Source organism: Suricata suricatta, chromosome 2 (assembly GCF_006229205.1).
Source record: "Suricata suricatta isolate VVHF042 chromosome 2, meerkat_22Aug2017_6uvM2_HiC, whole genome shotgun sequence".
Classification (NCBI taxonomy): domain Eukaryota; kingdom Metazoa; phylum Chordata; class Mammalia; order Carnivora; family Herpestidae; genus Suricata; species Suricata suricatta.
Genome location: NC_043701.1, coordinates 109,016,795 through 109,034,435, shown reverse-complemented (window position 1 = coordinate 109,034,435; position 17,641 = coordinate 109,016,795). Strand labels below are relative to the sequence as shown.

The window sequence follows — 17,641 nt, the reverse complement described above, 5'->3', positions numbered from 1 at the left end:
TATTTCTTCTTGCTACCGCCCTCTGGACCCACACGAAGACAGGACGAGTGTCTCTGTTGAATGGAGTAAGCGGAAACCGCGCAAGTGCTTGACGCTTTTCAAACGACGGTCGCTTTCCCCTCGGTCGGATAAAGCGAGCCTCGCGACGCACCAACAGGGTGAGACCCGAAGGCAAAGCTCCCCAGCACTGGGAGAAACCCCAAGCCCCTCCCTCAGCACGCCAGCCCCAAGGCTCAACCCGCCCCCCTCCCTTCCCCATTGGCTCGGCGTCTCCACGCGTCACGCCTGCGACGCTGGCGCTACCTACCAGCGAGGGGCGGGGCTCGGGATGCGCCAGGCGGGGCAAGCGCGCAAGCGCAAGCCAGTGGGTCTCTGTCGGGACGGGGGAAGGGAGGGGGTGGTGTTCCCGGTTTCCTGGGTTACCTGAGGGGGCGGGGGTGGGGAGTTCGCGGCACCAGCGGCTGCAGCGGCAGCAACAGCGACGACGACGACTCTTGATTCTCCCGGTGAGTGGAAGGGCGCCGTGGCGGCGGCTGCAGCCAGAGAGCAGGTAAAGGCGGCCGCTGCGCGCCGACGACGCCCGCAGAGGGCTTGGGGTCCCGGACCCCATCTGTGGCCTGGAGGGAAGGAGGTTTGGGGTGGCGGCGGTCGCGGGGGTCTGGGGGTCGCGGCCACCCCGCTGAGGGCGCGGGGGACTCGGCCCCAAGCCCGTCCTCAGGCGTTCTCTCTGGCTCCGGATCTCTGAGCTGTCTCCCCACGGCGCCCGGGCAGCCTCTGACAGCAGCTAAGCGGCGGGCGGGAGCTCCTCCCGGCCCCTCTGGACCCTTGTAAGCGGCCACCCGCCACCAACTTTATTTCCCGGCGCACGGAGGGGCGGAGGTCGAGTAGGCTGGCGGCGATTTGCTGCCAGCTTGACTGTGTTTATTGTCCTGTGCGGTGGCACTACCTCCACCCCGACCGGGCCCAGACTGGCAGGTCGGGGACGGGAGTTGACAGTTTCCGCGCCACCACCCTTGCAGTCGCTCCTTGCGCTCCTGTCCCGCGATCCTCATCCATCTGTCATCTCCCCCGGTGTACCTTGCTCTGGTGCTTTTCTCATGCCTGTGACACCCTTTGCCGGGGCGAGAGACTCTACAGAGGATTCTCTGAGACATCTGCTGTCTGTCCCCGGCATCATTGGAGCCTTGCCTGAGATGCCCCTTCATCTCTGGCAGGATTAAACTGTTTGCGAAATAACCGAGGAAGACCCCGGGACCCCAGCGTGGAGGGCAACGGGGTGTGTAGTAGTGGAGGGGATAAGATCAGAGGCTTTAAGAACCGCCCCTCCAGCCTTAATTCTTATCGAGCTAAACAAAACAAAACATTCCCTATATGCTCAACAGACCATACACACCCAGTGACGGAGCTGGGTTGTTTGATGAGGTTGGTTTTAAGCAGATAGAAAATTTTAAAGGACTTGCATCTTGTGTTGAGTACGTTGGTGTTAACAGGAACCAACGTTACCCTGAACACTGAATTCAACCCACATTTTCCCTAGGGCTCGTTTAACAGATTCATGGGACAAACTGAATTGCGTTTTCCTTCCTGATGATTCTTGGCTGATCTGCTGTTACTTTAAACTTCCACACCCAGAAACCTTATGCTAATAAAGATGTTGACTCTGAGCTTTCATTTTATAGATGTAGTTATTAATATGGGGTATCTGTTTTAAAAAGCTTTACAAATAGCAACTTTTTTCAAATAGCTCTTTGCTCTCGTCCATATTGTTGCTGCCTAAAGATTGGAGAATTTGGAGACAAGGTAGAATTAGGAGAAAATGAGTTACTATATATTTTAATTTACATGAAAGCAGTTTGTAAACCATAAAATGACCTATAAATTTAGTAAATATTTATTGAACATGTACTGTGTGCCAGACAGTCATCTGAGCAGATAAATATACCCTCCTTCATGGAGCTTACATTCTGGGGCGGGGGGGGGGGGGAGGATCTCAGATAATAAAATACGTGCTATGTCACTTGGTGTCAAGGGCTATAGAGAAAAGGTAAGGAAGAGGGAGGGATAAGGAACCGGAAAAGGGTTTTTAACTAGAGGTAGTCAGGGAAGACTTCCTAGAGAACATGGCATCTGAGCCCACAACCAGAAAGGAGATGGTAATCCGCACCCCTCTCTAGGGGAAGTGTGTCCCTCTCTAGGGGACGCGTGTTCAAGCAGACAGAAAGGCACTTGCAAAAGCCTTGAGGCCAGCGTGTGCTGGGCATGCTTGTGGACTTGGCTGTGGTGAAGTGAGCAAAGGAAGAGTAGTAGAGGTGAAATCAGGTGAGTGGGAATGGGAAATCGGATTGGGTGAGGCCTGTGGGTCTTTGCACAGGCTTGGTCTTACACTCTGAATGAGAAAAGGGTTCATCCCTCTGAATAACGAAGAGATATAGTGAGACTTTTATTTATTTTATTTTTTAATTTATTTTTATTTTTTTGATTATTTATTTTTGAGACAGAGAGAGACAGAGCATGAGCGGGGGAGGGGCAGAGAGAGAGAGGGAGACACGGAATCTGAAACAGGCTCCAGGCTCTGAGCTGCCAGCACAGAACCTGATGCGGGGCTCCAACCCATGGACTGCGGGATCATGACCTGAGCCGAAGCTGGACGCTTAGCCGACTGAGCCACCCAGGCGCCCCATAATGAGACTTTTAAAAGGGTCACTCTGGCGGCTGGATGGAGAATAGACTTTGGGTCAGGAAGAGGGCAGAAGCAGCCCTTAGGGACTCTTGCCATAATTCAGGCCAGGGATGATTATCATTCGGACCAGAGTGGAGTTGGTGGAGTGGTTGATTTCTGTATGCATCAAGGGTAGACTCAATAGGAGACTTAAAGACACCACAGTTTTTGTCCTAAGCGAGTGCAAAGATGGAGCAGACATGTACTGAGATGAGGTTTATGAGATGGGGGATGGTGGGGAGAGGGTTAGGAGTTGGTTAGAAGACCGAAAAATGAGACATCCAAGTAGAGACTATAGTAGTAGATTCTGGTAACTTTGTACTGAAGACACTTTTCACATTATCTTCACTTTAACAGGGGCTTAGTATTTCACTCTGAACTGCCAACTTTTTCAGGCTCCTTTTCTTTTTAGCTCTTTTGGACCAACTTATTCATTTCTTTTCATGAAACATAGCTTTGCTTTTATTTGTTTGCACTCAGAGCATTTGTTTCTTAGTTTCATTTGTAGAGAAAGCCATACAGTCCAGAATTTTGGAGTACCTTTTTTGTTTTGTTTCTGTACAACACCTCAAATGATTAAGCCTTTCCCAAATTATGTTTAGAGGCCTGGCTTAAGTTCAAGAATTTTTTTAAGTCTCAGAAATCTTGTTATCAAATGTGGCTTCACTTGACCATTTGTGAAATTACAATGGAAATGACCTGTGTTTTTAATACTTTATTAATAAGTCCATAATATGCAGGGATTATCCTAATTCTTTTGTTTCATTAAAGATGGCTTGAAATAAATGGGCCATCACATGTTAAACAGAGATTTTCTCATCAAATGATGCAGTATTTGGAGGCATAGAATTTGGCCTGTGAAACTTACATCAAAAATAGATCAGGCTTCTAGAATTTAAGTCTACCCCTTACATTAAGACCGAGGCTATAAGTGCGTAAATGCTGGGGCTACCGTTGTCTTTTCTATAAGTTGTACCAAAACATCTACTTAACTTCTTTCATTTGTACCATTCCTTTGAATAAAGTAATTTGGTATCCTACCCCCTCCCGAAAAGAACCCAGGCTATACACTAATATTTTTAAATGGATTTCCTTTAAAAAAATTTTTTTTAATGTTTTTATTTATTTTTGAGAGAGAGAGAGAGACAGCGGGAGCAGGGGAGGGTCAGAGAGAGAAGGAATTACAGGATCTGAAGACAGGCCCCAGGCTCTGAGCTAGCTGTCAGCACAAAGCCCGACACGGGCCTCGAACCCACGATCCATGAGCTCATGACCTGAGCTGAAGTTGGATGCTTAACTGACTGAGCCACCCAGGCACCCCTAAAATGGATTTTCAATCTAAATATATTCTGAGGGTATATAAAAAGCTGTCATATTAATAACTAATTATAAACAGTTAGTGGGAAGACCATATGCTCTTTGATACTACTTTCTTTTTCTATTGCTTCTCATCAGTATTTGTCTTTCTTTCTCTTAATTCTTCTGGCCTTGATTTATAGTATGTGAGAGAGACCTTATACATTTGGAAGCTTTGAATGATTTTCAGGTCTAACTGTGGGGAAGAAAAAAAGGAAAAATCTTAATTAATAATATGAAAAAGTAACGCTTAAAATATGATCATCTTAATTAATCAAGAAAGGAATCAGTTTTCCTAAAGGCTCATCATTATTCCATTCAAATGTGATTCCTTGAAATTGGAACTCAAAGTGCACGAGGAAGTAAGAGACCTTCTAGCCACTTTAAATGAGTGGAAGAAATGGATGCATGATAAGGAGAGTACTTTGCATACTTAGAAATATTGATACAACTTATCTTTAAAAGGTAAAGAGGATAGAATATTTTTGCCAGAAACCTGAAGAATCACATATTCCAAATTAAAGTGGGGAAAGTGAAGCTTAGAAACTATACATTGAACATTTTGACACTAAATGACTCTTAGAAAAATTATAAACCAGATTGCCAAGCAGATGCTTTGTAATTTGTGATTAGAAAACAGAGCACTGAAAATTAAGACCCAGAGTTAGTTTTTTAAAGAACAAGTCATATTAACCTTTTGCTCAGTTTGCCAAAGATATGATAATATTAAATAATCTTTTTAAGCACCTCACATCTTACAAACTGTATTCCCATTTATTATTTTATTTAACCCTTACAACATCCCTGTGAAGTAGTGTCAGATTAGGAGGCCTCAATGGTAGGAGCCCTGGCAAAACACGAAGGGGACAGATGTGGGAGATTTTAGAAAGGACTTGCTTAGAGAAAGAGAGGAATCAAAGTGGGCTTTAGGGATTCTAGGTTGTTGGACTGGTGAATGTTAATGCTGGTAATTGATCTTAATTTTGAAAGTATAGGTGGTAGAACAGATTTGGAGATATGAAATTCATCAGTTCACATCAGTTTGGTGAGATTAGAGGTTTTCGTTGTTAGAATGGAGTCAGATATAATTAAAAATTTTCAAAATATATAGGTCTGGAGCTCAGAAGAGAAGTCTGACCCAAATAAAAAAGGCTTCATTCATTCAGTAGACATAACCTTTCAAATACTTTGGTAAGGAAGGGAGGACAGTGGGAGGAAGCTAGAGCTAGGAGATGGCATTGAGGAGGGTTTATTTTTCTTTAAAGATGAAAGAGCCAAGGGACTTTAGTGGGCTGATAGAAAGGGTTCACTGAAGAGGAAAGAAAATTGAAGTCACAAGAGAAAGAGGATAATCAGACATAACCACAGCAGAAATGGAAGGGTTGGGAACAACAGCTCAGGTGAAAGGGCTACCTTGAAGAAGAGCAGTGATGCATCTTCCTATTAAAAAAAAAAAAAGGAAAAAGAGAATAGATACAGATATAATATAGATATGTGTCCAGGATAGCATCTCTTTGTGGAATCAGATTATCTGCTGAAATTGAGGAGGAAGAGCATGGGTTGGGGTATATTTCATGGGAAGCGTTACTGTTGTGATTGGAAAAGGACTTGGCCAGAGACTACCGACCTAATTAGTGAATAGTGGTAAACTTGAACATCACAAATGAGGAAAGCAGCCAATCAGAATGGGTTAAGCAGTTTTCTCCAGCATTTCTCCATAACAGTGCAGAAAACGAATAGTGAAACTGAATCTGAATGGGGAGTGGAAGGGGGCTTATGATGTAGACCCTGGGAAGGGGGATGGTACAGAGTCAAGGAACTGAGAGTGATAATGAAGTTGCTAATTGAAGAGCTGAACCATAGGTAGGTATCCTGCTTGGTCGAGGAAGCAGCCAAGCCAAGATGGAACTAATACATGTGGAGAACAAAGGGGGTGAAGAATTTCAATGGGTAAGCTGTAGGATTAATGGAAGTAAAGGAGAACTAGAGATGGAAAAATAGGCACGTGATGTGAGGTCCGAACTTTAAGATTCTAGAGTTGGAATGGTTGCAGGTGATGATAAGGGCCAAAGTCTGACCAATGCTGATGGGTAGCCAAGATTAATACAGCTTCTACAACAATCATAATATTGATAAAACTACTATTTATCAAGTACTGCTATAAACCAGTCACTATACTAAATGCTTTCCATAGTTTACCATACTTATTTTTTACGACTATCTCTTGAGGCGCATATTAGGGACTCTATTTTACAAATGAGGAAATGGGTGTTCAGTGAAGTAAAGTAACTTTCCCAAAGGTACACAACTGGGAAGTACCTGATTCTTTTTAGCCCCAAAGCCCTTTTGCCCACTTACTAAACTATGCCGGCCTTCTACAAAGTAGGGGTCATAGAAGAAGAGGAACTCAGAGAGCTCTAAATGCTAATATATTGAGATTATTTTTTCTCATGGATAATGAAGCCCTCAGAAACAACAGATCTTGTGTGCAGAGGAAGATAGGACTTGTATGACGAGGTTCTCAATAAATGGAGATGAAAGTCAGTAGTTGGCAGCTGTAAATAAAGCTGTAATATAGTCTTAGAAGCAGATAAAATGGATAATAATGATGCACAAGTCACTGGGAACCAGACGATAACCAGAATAATACCGACTTGTCTTCCTGGCCTGGGATCTGGGTGTATATAGTGATTTAGTAAGAGGAGGAGATTAAACACTCCTTTTGTGTAAAGGTAGAGGAGACAGGGATATTTCTTAGCAACAGAACTAGTGTTCCTAAAGCTAGGGAGTAAAGAGTCCAGGGAGGAAGAAGCACTCATCTAGTTGTGTATGAAATATCAGAAAGGATGGGTGGGCAGGTAGGGTGATCATTATAATTTATTGACCAAATAGGTTTTATTTTGCAGATGAAAAGAATGTCATTAGTAGTTACTCAGGGACAGCAGGCCTAAACTAGGGCTGTCCTAGGAAAATCAAGATGGATAGTCATATCAGTGATACGTAACAAGAGGAGCTATTATCTTCGAAAAGGGCTATGGATATTGAGAATCAGTGAATTGAGCCCTAAGTTAGAGGGACATGAATGGAGCCCACTAGCCTAAGATTATTCTCTCTAGCCCTATAATACTGCCCTGAAATGTTCTGGGTGTGTCTTGTTCTAGAAGAGTCAGGAGATCTGAAGGGAGTTCTGGGTTCATCTTTATATGAAGATTTGGAGTCCATTAACACATAGATGGTACTAGAAACCTTAGATGTTGATGAGATCATCAGAAGAGAACACAAAGAATGTGAAGTGAGGAAGAGGACAGAATCCAGAGGCTCACCAACATGAAGGAGCTGGCAAAGAAGAATCCCGCTCAGGAAACTGAGGAGGAGTGGTCAGAAGGGTAGAAGGAAAACCAAAATCCAGAAAGAAGAGAGAGAGGCCAAATAAGTTAAGAACTGGAATGTGTCCATTGGATTGGATTTGGCAATTAGAAGGTTATTGTTGATCTTGGTCTGAGCAGTTTTGGTAGAGAAGTGTGGGCACAAGTCAGACTGCAGTGCACAGAGAGATGCAGGGAGATGAGGCGGGAAGACTGCTTCAAGTATAGCTTACCCTTGAGGAATCTTGAAAGACAGGTTATCAACAGGATATATATGTATATCCTGACACTTATATTTATATTTGTTTATTTTAGGCAGTGAGGAAGCCAGTGGAGATGAAGGGTTGAAAAACTAGGAGAGAGCTGAATTTCCAGCTATGCCTCCTAGTAATATCTAGTTAGTACTTTTGTTGTAATGTAAAGAGTGAAAGTAAGAAGAAGATACATTTTAAATCAAGTAAGACAAGCTTTGTAATAACTACAAGTTTTCAGAACCTGGAATCCTCAGGAAGTGTTTCTTTTTTTTTTTTTTTAATTTTTAACAATTATTTATTTTTTGAGAGACAGGGAGAGAGCACTGTGAGATCATGACCTGAACCTAAGTCAGATACTCAACTGAGCTACCCAGGTGCCCCGGAAGTGTTTCTTGAAGAGAGACAACTCTTAATTCAGTGAAATAGTGAAAAGTGACATCTAGGTTGTGGACTAACTCTAGGATTATGTTTTTTCTCTACATTTTTTGGGGGGAGGGGGAGCATGCACATAAAGTTTATGAGTTCAGGATTCCTAATCCCATAACACTGATGATTTTTATAGTTTGTGTTGATTAATTTTTATCAAGTTCTTAGACCAAACTTGTTTTTGCTAGATACAACATAACACATCTCACAAACACAGTCAACACAACTTGAAAAGTTGTTAGTTGAAAAGTAACAAGAGATGATTAAGTTTTATCTTCTCATTTTATACATGGGGAATCAAAGATCTAGGGATGCTGGTGCCCAGATTAAGGCACTGAGCCTCAGTCTGACTCTTATTCCAGAATTGTATCTCCTACAACCTGCTAGATTTTATTCAGGCTACTTTCTTGTTGCTAAGGTATCTTCTCCTTTCATTCTTTGACTCAACAGATTGTAGAAGACTAACTTTTTAAATAAGTAAAATAGAGGTCTCAATATCTGGATTTATTGTGATGAACAAAATGTTCTTCAGATCTTACTTGAAAATCATAACATGTTATAAAATTATTTTTATTATTTTATTATTTTTCTTAAATTATTCCAAGAAGGGCTTAGAAAGTTGAACTTTCTTTTAAGATACCGATTTTTGAGGGGCGCGTGGGTGGCTCAATTGGTTAAGCGGCCCACTTCGGCTCAGGTCATGATCTCACAGTTTTTGGGTTTGAGCCCCGCACCAGGCTCTGTGCTGACAGCTCAGAGCCTGGAGCCTGCTTCAGATTCTGTGTCCCCGCCCCTCTCTCTGACCCTCTTCCACTCATGCTGTGTTTCTGTCTCAATAATCAATCAATCAATAAATCAGTCAATAAATAAAAAGATATTTATTTTTGCAAAGTTTCTTTTAAGAAGTGTCTTCTCTTTAAGAAGCCAAAAAGAATATAGGCTTCCAGATCATAAAAATGTGGTTTCTAGGAACAGCTTATCCAACTTCCTGGCTATCAGTCTTGACTATCTCTGGATATTTCAACTGTCTAAAATCATAATAGTAATATTTCTCTTATATGGCACTTATGAATATTAAGGCATATAAAATTATATTTGACATAATTTACATATATATTGTATGTCATAAATAGTTGGGACAATGCTTGAAGTCATTTGATAAATACTGAGACATATCAGTGTTCTTTCCTGTTCCTTTTGGGTTTTTGTTTCTCTCTCTCTCCCTCTCCTTATTTTTGAAATATAATTAACATAGTGCTATATTAGTTTCAGGTGTATAATAAAATGATTCAGCGATTCTATATGTTACTCAGTGTTCATCATGAGAAATGCAGTCCTAATTCTCATCACCTATTTCACCCAACCCACCCCCATCCCCAATGGTAAGCATTCGTTTGTTCTCTATAGTTCAGCGTCTGTTTCTTGGACCACTTGAGTGACTCAGTCAATTAAGCGTCTGACTATTGATTTTGGTTCAGGTCATGATCTCATGGTTCATGAGTGTGAGACACAGTTTGGGCTTTGCACTGACCGGGAGGAGCCTGGTTCGTATTCTCTGTCTGTCTGTCTGTCTGTCTCTGCCCTTCCGCTACCCATGTTCTTATTCTCTCTCTCAAAAATAAATAAACATTTTAAAAAAAGAGTCTGTTTCTTGGTTTGTCTCTCTCTCTCTTGTTTTCACCCCACTGCTCGTTTGCTTTGTTTCTTACATTCCACGCAAGTGAAATCATATGGCATTTGTCTTTCTCTGCCTGACTGTTTTCACTTAGCATTATACTCTAGTTCCATCCTGTTGTTGCAAATGGCAAGATTTCATTCTTTTTTTTATGGCTGAGTAATATTCCAAAAACACTTGTTTATCCATTCATCTAATGATGAGCCCTTGGGTTGTTTCCACATCTTGGCTATTGTAAATAATGCTGCAGTAAACATAGGGGTGCATATATCTTTGTGATTAGTGTTTTCATTTTCTTTGGGTAAATAGTAGTGGAGTTACTGGATCATATGGTAGTTTTGTTTTTAATATTTTGAGGAACCTCCATCCTGTTTTCCATAGTAGCTGTGCTAGTTTATGGTCCTACCAGCCGCGCACAAGGATTCCTTTCTCTCTACATTCTCACCAGCACCTTTTATTTCTTGCCATTTTGATTCTAGCCATTCTGACAAGTTTAAGATGATATTGTATTGTGGTTTTGATTTGCATTTTTCTTTTTTTTTAAGTTTATTTATTTATTTTGAGAGAGAGAGAGATGGGGTGGATGGGGAGAGTCAGAGAGAGGGAGACAGAGAATCCCAAGCAGGCTCTGTGCTGCCAGTGCAGAGCCCATCATAGGCCTTGAACTCACAAAACCACAAGATCATGACCTGAGCAGAAACCAAGAGCTGGACACTTAACTATCAGCACCACACAGGTGCCCCAGATTTCATTTTTCTGATGATTAACAATGTTGCCTCTTTTCATGTGTCTGTTGGCTGTTCGTATGTCTTCTTTGGAAAAATGTGTATTTAGGCTCTCTAGCCATTTTTAATCAGATTGTTTTTTGGTGTTGATTTCTGTAAGTTCTTTATATATTTTAAATGTTAACCCCTTTTCAGATATATCACAGCAAATATCTCTGCCATTTATTTGCTTGCCTTTTTGTTTTGTTGATGATTTCCTTCACTGGGCAGAAGCTTTATATTTTGGTGTAGTCCCAGTAGTTTTAATTTTGCTTTTGTTTTTTTCTTGACTTAGGAGATACATCTAGAAAAATGGTTCTGTGACCAGTGTCAGAGGCATTACTATGTGAGTTCTTTTCTAGGGTTTTTATGGTTTTAGGTTTTATGGTTTCATTTAGGTCTTTAATCCATTTGAACTTATTTCTGCATATGGTATAAGAAAGTCGTCCAGTAGAGACTTTTTCTCATTGTATTTTCTTGCCTCCTTTGTCATAGATTAATTGATCATATAGGTGTGGGTTTATTCTGAGCTCTCTATTCTCTTCTTCTGATACATGTGTCTATTTATGTGCCAGTACCATACTGTTTTGATTACTATAGCTTTGTAGCATATGCTGAGATATGAGATTGTGGTACCTCCAGGTGTGTTCTTTCTCAAGCCTGCTTTGCCTAAGTTAAAGGGATTCATGTACCCCTTTGTTGTACCCCCTATACTGGAAGTAAAATTTTAAAAAACACTAAAAAAATAGATAACTTGGGCTATTCAGGTTATTTTGTGGTTCTATACAAACTTTAGTATTATTTGTTTTAGTTTTGTGAAAAATGTTGGCTATTTTTTTCTACTTTTTAAAAAATGTTTATTTAAAAATTTTTTAAAGTTTATTTATTTTGAGAGAGAGAGTGCAAGGAGGGTAGAGGCAGAGAGAGAAGAGAGAGGATCCCAAGCAGGTTCTGTACTATTGGCACAGAGCCTGATGCAGGGCTCAAACTCAGGAACCATGAGAGCATGAACTGAGCCAAAGTCGGATGCTTAACCGACTGAGCCACCCAGGTGCTTCTTCTTCCTTCTTTTTTTTTTTTTTTTTTTTTTTTTTTGTCTACTTTTAAGCCTGTTTTTTGGCACAGTTAACCATGTCCCATCCTAACAAGATAGCTGTTGGGATGGATTTGCTATTTTTTTAGGAATTTGTTCTTATGTTTAACTATTTCAAAGTTAACTGTGTCTTTGCTTAGTGGAAATAGTTTAGTTAAATACATTCAAATTATTTGTGGTAGCATTTGGTTTTGGCTGAGTATTGTTTTTAGTAATTTATTTAGCAAAAGTGAAATAATTCTATATGCTCATTTGAGTCTTATGAACTTTTAAAGGGCAATAATAGTATATTCATTTTTCCTTTCTCCTTTCTCATCCATCTTTAAGATTGTTCTGATCAAAATGTGATTTGCTGCAATAGAATTTTTGTTAGTTCTGTAGGTTCACTTGTCTGAGTTCCTTAGATGGAAGATAATAATTGTAATTGCATATGTATTATTTCAACAGTGTAATTATTGTGCTGAGTTTGGATGAGTGTAAAATTAAAACAATGGTAAGAATGATTTCCTCTTTTATTATATTAATGTGGTTTATTTGAAAGGGCAACACAACATTTATCTGTTTATAAAATGCAATTGTTATTGCGTCTGGGTGTTGATTCATTGAAGTGCACAGTTCAGTGCGTCCTGGTCGGTGGTACAAGGAGGTTTCGCTGGTGTAACGTGTAGAACAACTGAGTCCCTCTGTCAGCTTGCTCTTATGCTACAGCTTAATATTTATGTGTCTAGACTTTTTTAGATCTTAACTGTGTTGTAACTTAGAGTTTATTAAAGATTAAAATCCTTTACTGTCTTCTGGATTTCCTCTTTAATAATGCTTCCAAAGATGGTACTGCTGGTAACTGTTCTTTAAGTTTTTTCTGTTAGCCTTATTTAAATATTTTGGAGAATATTTCCTTTTTTAAAGTTTATTTATTTATTTTCAGAGAGAGAGAGAGAGCGAGAGAGAGAGAGAGAGAGAGAGAGAGAGAACCTGAATAGGGGAGGGGCAGAGACAGAATCCCAAGTGAATCCTGTGTTGTCAGCACAGAGCCTGATGCAGGGCTCGACCTCGTGAACTGCCAGATCATGAGGTGAACTGAAGTCAAGAGTCAGGTGCTTAACCAACTGAGCCACCCAAGCACCCCTGGAGAGTATTTCTGAAGTCATATGTTCCATACAACTGAAACATATTTATTTTTGCTACACTTTATTTATAAAAGTAGAATCCAGTAAGGTAGTTTTGATAAAACTTGATTATACACAGTTTAAGGAAACATTTAGAAATTAACTTTGATGCTTACTGTTACTATATTACTACTACTGTATTTCTATTTTCTGAATGCTGTACTGTCATGAAAGTTCACAACCTAAAAAATAATTGGAAGTCATCAAGTTTTGTTTTTGTTTTTACTTATTTTATTACTATTTATTTATTTTGAGGGAGCATGCATGCTCATGTGTGTGCACATGAGTGGGGTGGGGAAGAGAGAGAGAGAGAGACAGACAGACAGACAGACCGACCGACCGACCCCAACAGGCTCCGTGCTGTCAGCATGGAGCCCAATATGGAGCTTGATCCCACGAACCATGAGATCATGAGCTGAGCCGAAATCAAGAGAGGGGCACTTAACCAACTGAGCCACTGAGGTGCCCTTGTTTTTGTTTTAATATGTATGAGACAAATGGGGATCAGAAAAGTTAAACATTTGCCTAAGATTCTTAAGAGTGTTCGAGGCAAAAACAGAAAACTGAAAGTCTCTTGATTTTTAGTGTAGTATTCTTTATACTGCACCACCAACCTCTGGAACATTTTAATGCACTGTGTGAAAGTCATCTCCTAGCCGAAAGATGTCTTATATACAATAAAAAGTGATAGTGTTTGGTTTCTAGTATGTAATTCATTTATAACTTTAACCCTCTTCTTTACACGTGTCTACATGTATACCATGGTGGTAGAAACTAAGTTGTGATGATACTCCATGTAGTAGAAAAAAAAATTAAGCAAAAGTTGAAGTTGAAATGCATTTGCTTAATATATATTCCGTTTTTATTTCTGTTCTCTATCACTCTCAGGACCTGAGCCCTACCACTCTCCTACTATCTGTCCATTTTCCTGATGGTTAGAGTGGTAGAGTAAGCAGCTGAATCTCAACTTGACCTCATTGCTAATCGTTCTTGATGCGCAATGGTTTATAACAGTAAAAACATTAGTCTGTAATTGACTGTCTCAACTAAATTGTTTTTAGAAGGGAAGGTAATTTTCACTGTGTCTGTATGAATTATGAATAAGAGGAAAATATTGCCATGTACACTTATGTGGTATCTTTATAGCTTCTGTGCATCTCTGTTCGATATTTCTGAAACAATTTGTAGACTGTCTTACCTTATACAGAATAAATATTAAAAACTGATAATTATAGTGCTTCTATATACAATATTTTTATTATTTTCATGTCACATTTAGGATAAGAACCCAACCTGGATATTTAGTGTTTCTTTAGGAGATACAGAAAACCATTATTTCTAAAATTGATTTTAAGGAACTTTTAAACTGTGTCCTCTGCATTATAATACTTAAAATAGGAAGAATAAACATCCAAGATTTTATTGCTAAAGTTTTTTGTTTTCAATCTAAAAAAATTTTGGTAATGGTTTTTACATGTTTCTATAGCACTTTCCTTAGCACCTTAAGTGCTTGCTGTTGAACAGAAAAAGGGTTTTGTAAATGTGGCTATTTATTTCTCAGAGTTTCAGCTGTGGGAAAAGTTCCTTAAAGAATTTGAATATTAAAATGCTTCTTATCAAAGTTAGTATTAAATGGATTGGTGTTTATTTGTTTTGCTCTTACTGTCTGTGGTACTGTATAAGTCAAAAAAGATTTTTTTTTTAAACAAACGAGACCTGATTTTCCTTCTTAAGTGAAGTATAATCTCGTTTGGAAAGAAACAATACAATACCGTTAACACAGGGCGGGAGTCCTAAGAGGCATGTAGGAAGTAATTAACTGGGAATTAATAGGAATTTTTGTAGCAGTGGCAATATGACAAAACACATTAGTGCAATAGCATTGAGACAGTGACTACCCTTAGGAGGAGTTATGGGGTGAAGGAATGTGTTCTGAGATGTGCTGAGGGTTAGTGCGGGAGGGAATGACATGGCATGATAATAAGGAGTTGGGAACTTATTCCCTAGGAATTGGAGTGTCATTTATTATTTTAGGAAATGTGAATGACATTTTTAGCAGTTGTAGAATTTGGATTGGATGGAAAGTAGACCAGGCAGAGTAACCAATTAAGAGGTTGTCAGCATTACAAGTGAGAGAGGGGACAAGGACCTGTGGGTGTTCAGGCACCCAGGCATTCAAGGTAATGATCATAATCGCTGATAATTATTGATCTTCCAACAGTCTGCCCTGCCCTGTGCAATGCGTTTTATGTGGGTTATCCCATGTAATTTAAATATTCACAAGATGCTCCTGGAACCAATACTGCACTGTGTGTTAACTAACTTGAATTTAAATAAATAAATAAAAATATTCACAGCAGGGGCAGCTGGGTGCCTCAGTTGGTTGAGTGTCTGACACTTGATTTCAGCTCAGGTTATGATCTCACAGTTGTGAACTTGAGCCCCACCTTGGGTTCTGCGCTGAGTGTGGAGTCTGCTTGGGATTCTCCCTCTCCCTCTCCCTCTGCCCCTCTTCCACTTGCATGTGCAAGCTTGAATGAATGAATGAATATTCACAACAATTTTACGTGCCCTTAGATAAGACTGAGACTTAGAGAGAGGAAGCAAGTAGCCAGGGTCATCGAGTTAGCAAATAGCAGATACAGAGGCGAACTAGCAAAGCTGTCAAACGGAAGAACTGACTGGGCCCCAGATGAAGTGCTATTCCGGTTCCTGCCTGAGTGACAGGGCAGAGGCCATCAGCTGAAGTAGGGGTGAGGCAGGAAGAGCCGGCCTGTTGGAGGGAAGAGCTAACACTTGCTTGGGAGAATAGAGAGTTGTGTGCAGAGTACAGAGAGGTCGCCTGAGTTTGAATTCTGCCTCTGACACTTAGTAGCTGTGTGACCTGAGGGACTTGCTTAACCTCACAGTGCTTCAGTTTCTGACATGTGACAAGTGGGATAGAAATGTACTTATGAGATTGTTATGAGGAATAAACCAACTACTATGGTAGAGCGCTTACAGCAGTGTCTCGTAGTCATTTTAGCTGTTAGCTATATCATCACCATCATTCTCATTATTCTATAAAAATCCAGAGATCTGACTTGAAGATGTATGAGCCATTTTGTGTAAAGCTTCTAGCACAGTCTTCCTAGCAGGGTGTGAAGTGGCAGGAGATGATTTGCCTAGATGAGTCTTTGCAGTTCTTTTTATTGCCACCTCACTGTAACTGCAGTGTCTCAATTTCCATCTTTTTATGGTGCTCAGACTCAAACCCAGGTTCTTCTGAGATTTCGGGTTGCCCAATTTGTTTGTTTTAGGGAAATGACCTGCTTGTTGAGAGGCTTAACTTCAATACATTTTAGTGTGACTTCCTCTCAATTTACTTTAAAATTCTGCCTTGCACACGGTGCCTGGGCCAGCTTTGTCGAATGAGGGGCCATGATGACTACTCTCTGGGCCAATTACAGGTGTCCAGACGGCCACGGTGGAGAGTGTTAACTAAAGCTTCATGGGCTTAGAGAGGGGGAGGGGAACAGGTGGTGTGTGTCGACTCCAAAAATGTGAAAACAAATAGTATATTCATTTTTCTGGGGCCATTGCTTAGGCTTCTACCTGTTGCCCCCAAATTACTGCACTTTTCATTTGACTGAGTTTCGTTATCAGCTTAAACAATTGTACATAAATTGAAAATATTTCAGCACATTTTTGCATTTCATAATACAAATACATAAATGCAAACTACAGAATAAAAGTAGGAACAGTACTACTGTTCTCCCCTCCCCTCCCCCCGCCCCATGCACACATATTTACTGGTTAAGGATTAGTATAGTCCTACATTTTTAATATGGATCATCTACATCAGAGCCGACTTCTACCTCTAATGCGCCTCTTACTTTGTAATTCCAGTTAGAACTGAGATGTTACTTCTTGTTAAAACGTAAATACTTGTTTCTAGGAGGAGCAGAGTTTTTTGGAGTTTGTGTTTTGTTTTTTGTGGGTTTTTTTTGCAATTCATTGATTTCTTGATGTAAAAGAGAAACATGGAAACATATGGAAAAGGATAACATGAAGCTATAGAATACCTTGAGAAGTTTGTGGCGGCAGGATTTGGCTGGAGGAATGGAACAGCATAAGACAGAGAGGCAGGATTATTGCCTCCTGGCACTTGCACTTAGTGCGACAAACAGAAGTTTCTGGAGAAGTTCTTGAAGCATGTTACCAAGTGTGCAGATGGAAACCCAGCTTGAGTAAAAGTTCTGGATAGCGTTCAGAGATATTATTTAGTGTTAAGGAAACTTCTTTGCCCATTGCCTAAGTTTTAATTGACCTGACAGAAGGAGAAAGGCCGTGTCTTGGTTAATAAACTTGGTTATTTTCATTCTACTTAATTAGCTCTAAATATATGATGGGACCTAACCATGGGACTGTGGACCTGTGGGCTTCAGTGTTTGTTACCTGTAGAATGAGGTTGGAGAATATGATGTCTAAAGTTTTCTGCCATGGCGAAAATGTATGATTCTAACTTTTTCATATTCATACCTTTATTTATGTCACTTATGAACTGGTATAGTGTTATCAATTTTTTCTCCTAAGGGTTTTTAAGTTTAGTGATTTGTTACAAAGAAATGAGATCTTTGGGAGTCACTAATCAGTCTCATTTCAATATATATTGAACTCTGGAAAGATGGGAGTTAGCATGATTAATAGTCCACAACAACTATCCCTTATTTTCAAGAAGTCAGCTTCAAATAGTGGCAGGTTCTCATTCAAAAAAAATTCACTGAATATTATCTGTGTAGTATTGTATTCAATCCTTACAGTAATCCCGTGGTTAATAGCAG

The 17,641-nt window shown here is 40.1% G+C and overlaps 1 protein-coding gene across 8 annotated transcripts in view; it reads left to right on the top strand.

The window, feature by feature from the left end:
- Nucleotides 1-437: 437 nt before the first annotated feature.
- LYST (lysosomal trafficking regulator) overlaps nt 438-17,641 on the top strand; it is a 177,799-nt gene continuing 160,595 nt past the window's right edge. For 6 of the 8 annotated variants that reach the window (XR_003905486.1, XR_003905482.1, XR_003905483.1 and 3 more), the window contains exon 1: nt 447-550. The gene's annotated coding sequence lies outside the window, so the exon portion shown is untranslated. Of the gene's footprint in view, nt 551-10,854; nt 10,906-17,641 lie in introns of all 8 variants that reach the window. The other 2 variants (XM_029931599.1, XM_029931602.1) reach the window with 2 other exon arrangements.